A 10,233-nucleotide genomic window follows, 5' to 3' on the forward strand; every position below is an offset into this window, starting at 1 on the left:
TCAATAGTTTATTTTAAAAGTTGCGATTTTATGGGTAAATGATGAGCATTAATTAGGAACAATATTTTCTGTCATCCACTGATCATGGACTAATAATTTTGCTATTTGATATCGTATATTTCAGATTTCTTTGCCAAATGACCTGAATAATCCAAGATAGATAAGTAATAATTTAAATATATACTTTCATTCAGCATAAATAAAAATTACTAAGACACATTATTTATTTATTTATTCAATATAAAATTGTAGGTATATTATCTCAAGACATAATTTATAACACAAACAAGAATCTTCAACTAAAAGGTCTAGGAGTTAATTCGAGTGTAAGCGCTTTCATCCACCGGCCTCCCACAGGCTCTGTTAGTTTCACACGAGCATCTTAACGATCTTCTCTCACCCTTTGAATCTCAGCCTTTACCAAATATGATAAATTTATAGAATAATATTATTGCAATATTATAAAATATCTATAGAAGACGGAGTGACTACTATTGTTTCAGTACCCAAACGAAGTGAACTACAGTACAGGAGATAAAAGGAAAAAAAAGTTGATATGTCGAATTAATTCCCACAAAGAAGGGGTTTGAATTTTTTTTTTCAATGTGGGCAGAATTTGGCAAAAATTAGCTGTAGTTGACTTTCTTTTTCTTTTTTTTTATTATTTATTTATTGTAATTTACAACTGTACAAAATAATACAATAGGTAAATATGTAGTATGTTTCATTTACACTTGAAAATCTTGGGAAGGAACCACCCATTGGAGGTACTTCAAACATTAATTTAAACTAGTAGGTCCCGTAGCCATCTTCTTTTCAGACGCCTCGGAGGATTATCAGGGATTGTTATGGATGAAAGATTAAGAACTAATGGGTTAGGATGGTTAAGGAGTTTGGAAGACGCATATCTGTTTTGGGTCAAATCTGCAACGAATGGGATGTTAAGGTCTTTATGAATGAGTTTATTTGTAACGTAATAAGGAGCATCAAGGATTTTGGATTGTAACGATTGGAAGCGGGAAGAATTAGTTAAAACTAAAAGCTAAAATTGTCATGGATATGATATTTATTTATTAATGGTTCCTTCATGAATAAGGGTAGTTATCCATGGAAATTTTTGCTATTTTTTTTCTTTTTGATATACAAAAAGTCTAGAAAGATTACCCTGGGCCGCCATCTTGAATTTAATAAAAAATTCTTTTTTGGTATTAATTTACAGAAAATTTCATGCTGAAATATATTATATAATAATAGTTCTAGAAAATACATAATAATGACCAGAAAACTGAATTATAATTCAGAAAAATTATTAATGTACAGAAAAAGATTTTATAATATTGGTTTTACAAAATAAGAAAACTGAAAACTTAATTTTTCATTAAGTGCCCAAAATTGTTAGCACCTACTTACCCCACGAAACCTAAAAACTCAACTATATAATATACTGGATAAATTGAAAAAATCTTGTGTGATAGTAATTTACCATAAACTTTATGTTGTAAAAGATTTTATACTATTCTTTTTAGAAAATAAAAACTAAGGACAAAACAGTGGCCAAAAACTAAAAGTTTTTCACTCATTTTACATTGAATGCTCGAAATTCTTAGCATTTATGTTCTGCACGATTTATGCCATCTCAATTTTTGATAATTAATGAAAACTATTTATAGTTAATGGTCAAAATTGATGACTCTGCCAATTATAGGTGGAAGAATAAAAATAAAGGCTTTTTCGTTTGGAGCTCCGTATCATCAAAACTACTCACAACACTAAAAAAACTTCGTAGAACATTAATTAAAATAACATAAAGTTTCTAATATAAGCTCATCATAATCTTTGTAAGCATGAAATTTTCAGTAAATTAATACTGCACAAGATTCTTTAACATTAAAAAAAAACGAAACAGAAAAAAGTTAGTCTACGGTACTATTGTCTGTATTATGCCTTATTATGATTAAAAAAAACGACGAAGCTTCTATAAAGAAGTAATAACATAGAAACACCCAATTAACAAGGAATTGAATCGCCAATTTCGATTTACAAACCTGAAATCGGAAATGCAAACCACAATTAACGAGATAATAGTGCTCTGGAACCCTCAAAGCGTGTCCACAACCGTATCATTAGATGGAGATATACTACTTTCCCTGGGGGTCGTGGGTCGATTCTCGTTTACATCAGAGATTAGCCAAGATTTCGGGATAAGATGGCTTTTCTTAGAGTTCCTCTGCCTGAGAACAATACCAGAAATGGACGTCTTTGTTCCTCTTTGTCTTTTGAGATGAATGCTTTGAGGTTACTGAATGTTAATAAAAATATGTATTAAAAATGAGACACCATCATCATGAACATTACATATGTTATTCTGAAATTTTGAAAATCACTGAAAATAATTATTTTTTTTTTATCAAAAGAATTGAAGCTACGTAAATTTTAGATTCTGTTTTCATAAAATCAAAATAAAATCTTCATGAAACAGTTGTCTCAATTTATTATACTTACATTTCAATCACAGATGTTAAAAACTATTCAACTCAGTCAATAACAATTACCTTTGGCATGATAAAAATTTAATTTTACTACAAAATTATCGTTAGAATGGTTGAATAAATAGGTAAAGAAGTTAAAACTTAAAAAAAAAAATTCAAATTTTTCATTCAATGCTCCTTACTTTGTCACAAATAAAATCATACATAAAGACCTTAATATTCCATATGTAACCGATCTAGCCCGAACCAGATATCACTCCTTCCATTATAAACTCTCTAACCACTGAAACCCCCTAGTTTCTAATTTTGCGTCCTCTTCCATTTCTGAAAATCCTCCGAGGCGCCTGAAAAGAAGATGGCCACGAGACCAGCTAATGTAAAATGTCATTAGAGTGCTACCAATGGGTAGTTTCTCTACACGCCTGTAACACTCCAATTTAACTTAGATCAGATTTACTAAATGTATTAAAATGTACAGTTGTAAATAACAATAAATAAATATTAAAAAAAAAAAAATTCATTCAGAGATCCATATTAACAGAATCACTCACAACATTAAAAAACTTCGTAGCACATTATTTCAAGTAGAGTAAAGTACCTAAATTATGAGCTCTATTAGAGTAGTATATTTTAGATACTTTACTTATAAATAGTTTCTGAGTTTTAGTTTTTCAAACATCACATTTTTTTTTTCCAATTTAGTGAATATATTTTGGCAAATATTATAGAACTCATGAAAAACAGCTTTATATCATATTATGGTGATGGTTGATATCGAGGCTTTGTTTGGATTAGTGAGAAGTGGTGTCCTTCAGACGTTTCACTAGTGCCTAAATCCATGGACAAGATTCTTATTAAGCCGACTGACAGAGAGAAATCGAAAGCTGTTTTTTCCAGAATAAATGACCGTTTTAGACGGACTGCTAATTGGATTATTCCCAGCCGTCCTTCTAATTAAAGCCCGCCATCAATAATAATCTCCTTGTGAAGGAAAAAAGATAAAGAAGTTCCTAGCGCGCCTTTCCTCTGTGAGAAATCCTCCTCGGCTACTGTGCCAAGCAAAGTAATTAGATGTAACAACCGTTCCAGCCCGGGCTTTTTAAAAAGATGTTTTCGGTAAAATTTATAACATAATTAAGAACTAAAAATTATTATATAATTACTCCTAGTAATTACTTTTTAATTAATAGGCTCCTGGGAGAATTAAAGGAATGGTTAATGATGAATATAACAATGCAAATGATGTCTGGTAAACGATAAAGGTCTACAATTATTATAATTTGTATATTTAATGGGCCATCGGTAGCGTGAAACATTATTTTTAAAACTAAAGTAAAGCAATAATAATTATCCTAACAAACGAGTGTGTAAACTATTTCCACTTAAAAACAACGTATATTTCATTTCTTGAAAAAAAAATTTTACATTTCTTCTTCATGTAATAAAAATCGCAAAATTATATAATACAGTTTCACTTGTTATATTACACCAATGGCCCATCAGGATTAAAGCCCTGATCAAATATATATAGTTTTGTTCATACAGGTATAAACTTGAGATAAATAATTAATAAATAAATAAATCTACGAAAAATAAAAAAAATCGTCTTAATAATATTATTTAACAATTATTAACACACACAATTTTGATCCTCAAATTTTATTTTAAAAATAAAAGTTGAGAGTATATTGGATCAAAATTATGTGTGTTAATAATGAAATAAACCACTCTCAAACACTCATTATAATAAATAATTAATCTATCATTAAACAACATGGAATTTCAGAACTGCTCATTGTCACCTCATGATTTCATGGCTCTGATATATAAGGAATCTATCCGTCTATAGTTTTTAATTTTACTAGTAGTTTTATGTATTGTTTTTTTCAGGCTTACTGAAAATTCATTTATCTCCCTCTTAACAAGCTTTATTTTCTAAAAATAGTGCGGAAACAAAGCGTAATCTTACTGACAAACCAAGCTATTAAGATTATATTTTATAAATTTAATGATGTAAAATATTTCTAACCGACAGACACGTTTAGAAACTCAAAGCTCTTGGTGTTTTTTTGTTTTTTTTGGCCTTTCGAAATCTTATCTATATGTCATGTATCTATCTAAAATTAAACTTTTCGGATTGAGTTGATACACATACATAAATTAAATATTTATGCGTTATGTTATTTGCATATACTTACAGCGCAACTAAGCCCTGAATATGTTAGAATATTTTTTTTAAACCTTTGTAACGGTGAATTGATTTCTTGTAGTTTTTTTATCTTTACCTTTATAATTGGGACTTTGCAGTTCAACAGCATGTATAAATCTAAGTAGTTATGACGTTTGTTAACCAACATTTGAATTTCTTCTGCACATGCTTTTTTTGGTTTGTTTTTTCAGTACTACCTCAGGTTTTGTGCGAAAAACAAGATGAATGAATATAACTACGCAAAATGTTGAAATTTTAATTCATTGACAACCACTGACAAATCAAAACTACTGTTAGATTTTGATGGTGGAACGTATAGTGACAGGAAAAACATTAGAAACCTGTTATGTATACTTTTTATTGGAAAAGCATTGTGAAAGTCAGGAAAAGAGATCGAATAAAAAATGCTTGAATCCAGAAAGAAACAGGACTCACTGACACACTGAAGATGATAAGATTGAGCAAATGGAAATGGGCAGGGCCTCTCCTTCGATGCGAAGATGACAGAGGGTCAAAAATTTACACAGAATAAAAGAAAAGATGGAGCGATATGTTCAAGAGGATGGCAGGACCCCTCTGGTGGAGAGCTGCTAGGGACAGGGATGTCTGGAAGGAGAAATGGAACTCGCCTCCCAATAGGGCTCGTCACCCCGGGAAGTCCTGACTATTACTCCCGAAAGGGAAGGCCTATGGAGGAAAGGATACAGAAAAATGGAAAGAAAATTGATAGAAGTTAATGTTTTATCAACTATTATATATATTTCCCTCTATCTTTTTTAAATGTGTATATTGTATTTTGTAATGATTTTAATTTACTGCATAAATAAAAGGCTATTTAATTTCATTTCATATATACTTTCAATTGTTGAATATTTCTTGAACACCTTGAAGATAGTAGCTCTCAAATACAAACCAATATACCCGGATTTTTTTTAAGCAATATTGTTTTCAAAGATAAAAGTACATACGACTTCTCGTAGTTGGGACCCTCTATAAATAAGACAAGTATCGTTTTAAACCTGCCAATTTGGAAAACTGGGTAAATAAAAAGCTTCTGTAAGTGATAAAAAAATTTTATATCTCTTGAGTAGTACAGTTTATACTGTATATATATTCTCTGTAATAAGCTCTACCGAAGAGGCGTATATTTTTTAAATTGTGTATACACCATGCAAAATGTATGCACTACACTGTCCCTTCAGCATAAATACGTATGCGTACCAAATTTATGTTGAGAATCATTTACACAAGAAAAGAAAAAGAGATAAAAACCAACTAAGAAAAGGTTAGAAAAAATAAATAAAATATGGTGAAGTAAGTGAACATATAGAATAAAATAAATTATATATATATATATATGTATGTGTGTGTGTATGTGTGTAGGTATGTATATTTACCTCTGAGATTACTTAGTGGACCTTAAGGTTTTACCAAGCATGACCGTGACCCTCTCGTTACCTCGTTATCTCCAACAAGAAAACTTCTCCCTTTTATTTGTATGTTAAAAATAAAAAGCCTGGGAGTTTTATGCGGCCATTTTAAAAGCGTGTCCTCTATATCTTGGTTTCATCACGTCTATCTCGCTTAACTTCGCATTCCTTAACGATATACCTCTCAAAAAACTCAACAGTTGGTGAACTTACAGAAAGAATACATTCTTGCTTTTCTTCTTTTATTGTTGGGTATTCGAAATCTAGTTTCAGATCAGTTTATAGTAAACCATTAATGTTTTATTTGAATGTTTAATATTTTGAGTTTTAGATTTTTAAAAATTATTAATTCTAGATACGTCATCCGCAATTTATATAATTGACAATTATGATTATAATTATAACATTTACAATTATCTAAAAAATAATAGATAAGGGAATAATAACAGTGTAAAAAAATGAACGAAGACCATAAAGTGTTGGAATATATTTTCCTGTATTAGAATGCAGTTAACAATATGGTAGGTAAAGTGAAATAGATAGTTAATAGTTTAAATGAGCCTTCTGTCCGTTATTTTAGTTTAATTAGCTCTCTATTACTGCAAATACATTAAACATATTCCCACATTATCCCGTTCGGTCCATTAAATCTCTTCTCTCACAGTGCCATGCTTAGTTAATTGTAATAATTATCGGCATAAAAAATCGATTGATATAAAATAATAGAATTCTTGAAATTATTTAAACGTTGATTTGTGTTTATTGCAAAGTGGTGCAGGTTCGATTTCTGTATGAATCTCAAAATTTGGCGTTTATAACTATTTAAAAAATCTTCAATGAAATGTTTAGTAATGACCGACTAAAAACGACTACATGGCTGAAAATTTACTATATTATGATGTATTACGTATTTATTTTTATATTGTGCATTAATTATTTTGTTCTTTTTCTGTTACCCCAGGACAATGACACCCAACTAATAATTTTTTAGTATATTACAAAAAAGAAGTATCTTAGAATTAATAAAGAATTTATTATTATTTACCATGAAAGTAATTGACTATACTAGAATTTTTTATGAAATGTATTATTTTCTAGTCAGAGCTATATCATAATTAGAGGTTAAATACAGTAAAAATGTTGTCCTTTACAAATGTTATGGCGCTTCTCTTTTCTCAGTCCATGGGTGTTCCTCAAGGTAGCATGTTAGGTCCCATTCTATGTACGGTTTATACAGCTGATCTTCCAACCCACCCTAACATAGTCCTGACAACATACGCTGATGACACATGTGTATTGTCTGTAAACAACGACCCTACTAATGCATCACATACTCTACAGACACACATAACATCTATTGAAGAACGGTGTCAAAATTGGAGAATCAAAATAAATCCTGACAAAGCCCATCAGATCACCTTTACTTCCCGTCGTAAACCTCTACCCCACTGTCCTTCAGTATCCTTTTTAAATATTCCACTAACGCCTGTTGAACAGATTCGCTACTTAGGACTCCATCTTGACAAGCGACTTACTTGGAATCCCCGTACAAGACTGAAAGGACAAGAAACTGCCCGTAGGTTTTGATTGCTACAACACCTACTTGACAAACGCCTTAATATCCCTTTCGTTGTAGATTTGGCCCGAAATAGATATGCGTCTTTTCATTCCAAATCCCTTACCCATCCTAACCCATTAGTTCTTAATCTCTCATCCTTAGCAATACCTGATAATCCTCCGAGGTGCCTGAAAAGAAGAAGGCCACGACACCTTCTAATTTAAATTAATGTTTGAGGTACCATCATTGGGTGAAACATCCCACATATTTACTTATGGTATTTTTTTTTTTGGACAGTTGTAAATTACAATAAATAAATCAACGCACCTCTACAGGCTATTGTTGAATTAATGGTTTCAAAATTTATAATTGAGCTGGTGCTTGAGAAGTGCCTCTTTGGAGGTCTCGACTTTCTTTTAACCAGTAATGAAACTATTAAATCACTTTTAATCTATTTTCAAACAAATTGAGGAGAAAATATGAACTAAATAACGGAGCATTCCAGTTCTCTTTTAAATTATTATATTTAAAACCGCGCTTATTGTTATTGTAGTATGTTCTCTTTCTCATGTTTCAGAAACAATTCTAAATGTTAAAGGAAGTAATCTTCTACGGACAATAAAATGGATTTGATTTGATTAATGATTATAAATCCCTAATAGACGTGAATAATGACTTAATTTTAACTATTAGTCGCTGGTAGATTCTCATGAAATAAAAGATTATCTCTGTAACCGCGGAAAGTGTATAAGAACATACCGGAAAGATGAATTGATTACCGCTCAATTTTATGGATCGAATCTATCGTGTCGAAACAATTACGCTCCTTACACACAACCTTAAGTGAGTGCCTCGAGGGAAAATGAGCCGAGGGAAAACTGAACTCAAAAAAAGAAAATTGTATCCATATTATGATTGCTACTACTTCGCCATTATATAAGTTCTTTTCGGGTTATACATACAAAAACTTTTCAAAATCTTGAGAATACGATATCTTCTAATAAATAGCTCTCCTAATAATTATCCCAACTTATTAATTGAATCATTATTCACGTTTGTGTTTTGCTTATTTTAATAAAAATTGTAATATTATTATTTCTGTAATAATTAATGTGAATAAAACGTTGAATTTGTAGAAGTGACTTAGTCTTCATTCTTTTTTTAAGGGTGGAGCCGTTTAAATGCCACTTTTATGTTTCTTTTCTGTTATTGACGTCAGTATAACCTATTTAAGGAATAAATCTGAACATTTTAAGATATATATTTTCTGAAAAAATATTAATAAACATATTATTAGGTTTTGAAAAATGTCCTATTTTAGCCTTTGTAGTTGTAAAAATGTATGTTATAAAAATAGTACGAAGTATACTGGAAAATTACAGCTATCCCAAATCTCTAGCTAAATTAGTGAAGCTTGTTCTCGGTTTTTAGCCCATTTATGAGGACTTAACAACTCTGTAATTAAAAAACGAGTGGACATACCTCAGTAAAATTTCACGTTTTTCCAAACTATATCTATACAACACCTGTGCAAAATCTGTTGAAAATCGCAGATGGTTGGGGTTAAAACTGTGTAGAATTGACGTGAAAAGAAAGAAACCTTTCTTCCAGAAGTGCCTTAGACTGATTTAATTTGTGAAATTAGGTTTCATATTAATTGTTGAATTAATAAGCCTTAAAGCTGGGGATTCGTTGTGTATTAACTACAAATAAATTTTATAGAAAAATAACCAAACCTCAGCATCATTGTGAGCAATGTATTGAGCCATTATTGATTACTATTACAGTATAATGTAAGATTTTTATGTAATTTTACTATGTATATTGAAAATTTGTAAATTTATGCCATACTATTAATCTTAATGTGTGTACACCTCGCATTTATTCTTAGGGGCCATTTGTCCTAGAATAAAATTATTTTTTTATTTCATTTCATTTATTTTTGAAAGTATAAAAATAATCAAACATAATAAGTGATTATAAATTCATAATATGTTACGGGCACCGAAACATTAATAGTAAATAAGGATAAGAAGAGATTATATAATATAGACCATTCCAATAAATTGAAAAGAATAAATAAGCTTGGAAAAGTAAGATTTCTCGAAAAAATAAAGTGGTTTCCTTTGAAAGATTTTTCCAATAAGACCCATTGGATCCTGTTTCTGCCCACGTCACGCGGCTGACATCCTCAAGATTAGAATTTACATTCTGCCCCAGTGTATGTCAGTCACAAATACAACTGCACAAGATGTGGCGTGTCTGGTTAGAACTGTAATTCCAAACCCACACGGGTAAAGGTCTATTATATTCAGTCCAGCTCTGTATAGTTCTGAATTAGCATAACCATTCTAAAACTCTATTTTGGTATTGTGCACCGATTTCTTATTTGTAAAGTTTTTTTTAAAGGAGTTGTCTCATAAACTGGATCTCTAAGCCTCTAGTTATTGAAAAATTATTGATCAGACATTGGGTTAAGTAGTTTCAAAGAATCATGACTAACCTAAAAGGTTAGTAACAATGATACATTAATTCAAGTGCATACTA

At 30.5% G+C, this 10,233-nt stretch overlaps 1 protein-coding gene and 1 long non-coding RNA gene across 4 annotated transcripts in view; one reads left to right on the top strand and one right to left on the bottom strand.

Moving 5' to 3' along the window:
• LOC106687992 (uncharacterized) overlaps positions 1-10,233 on the top strand; it is a 278,550-nt gene that overhangs the window by 179,258 nt on the left and 89,059 nt on the right. The gene's annotated exons all lie outside the window — the stretch shown is intronic.
• LOC136795403 (uncharacterized) lies at positions 218-2,416 on the bottom strand. The gene is made up of 2 exons (XR_010842985.1): positions 2,046-2,416; positions 218-415 (listed from the first exon to the last, which is right to left on the bottom strand). It is a non-coding gene; the product is annotated as an uncharacterized lncRNA (long non-coding RNA).

Source organism: Halyomorpha halys, unplaced genomic scaffold (assembly GCF_000696795.3).
Source record: "Halyomorpha halys isolate HHAL.00 unplaced genomic scaffold, Hhal_1.1 Scaffold1035.1, whole genome shotgun sequence".
NCBI classification, from domain to species: Eukaryota; Metazoa; Arthropoda; class Insecta; order Hemiptera; family Pentatomidae; genus Halyomorpha; species Halyomorpha halys.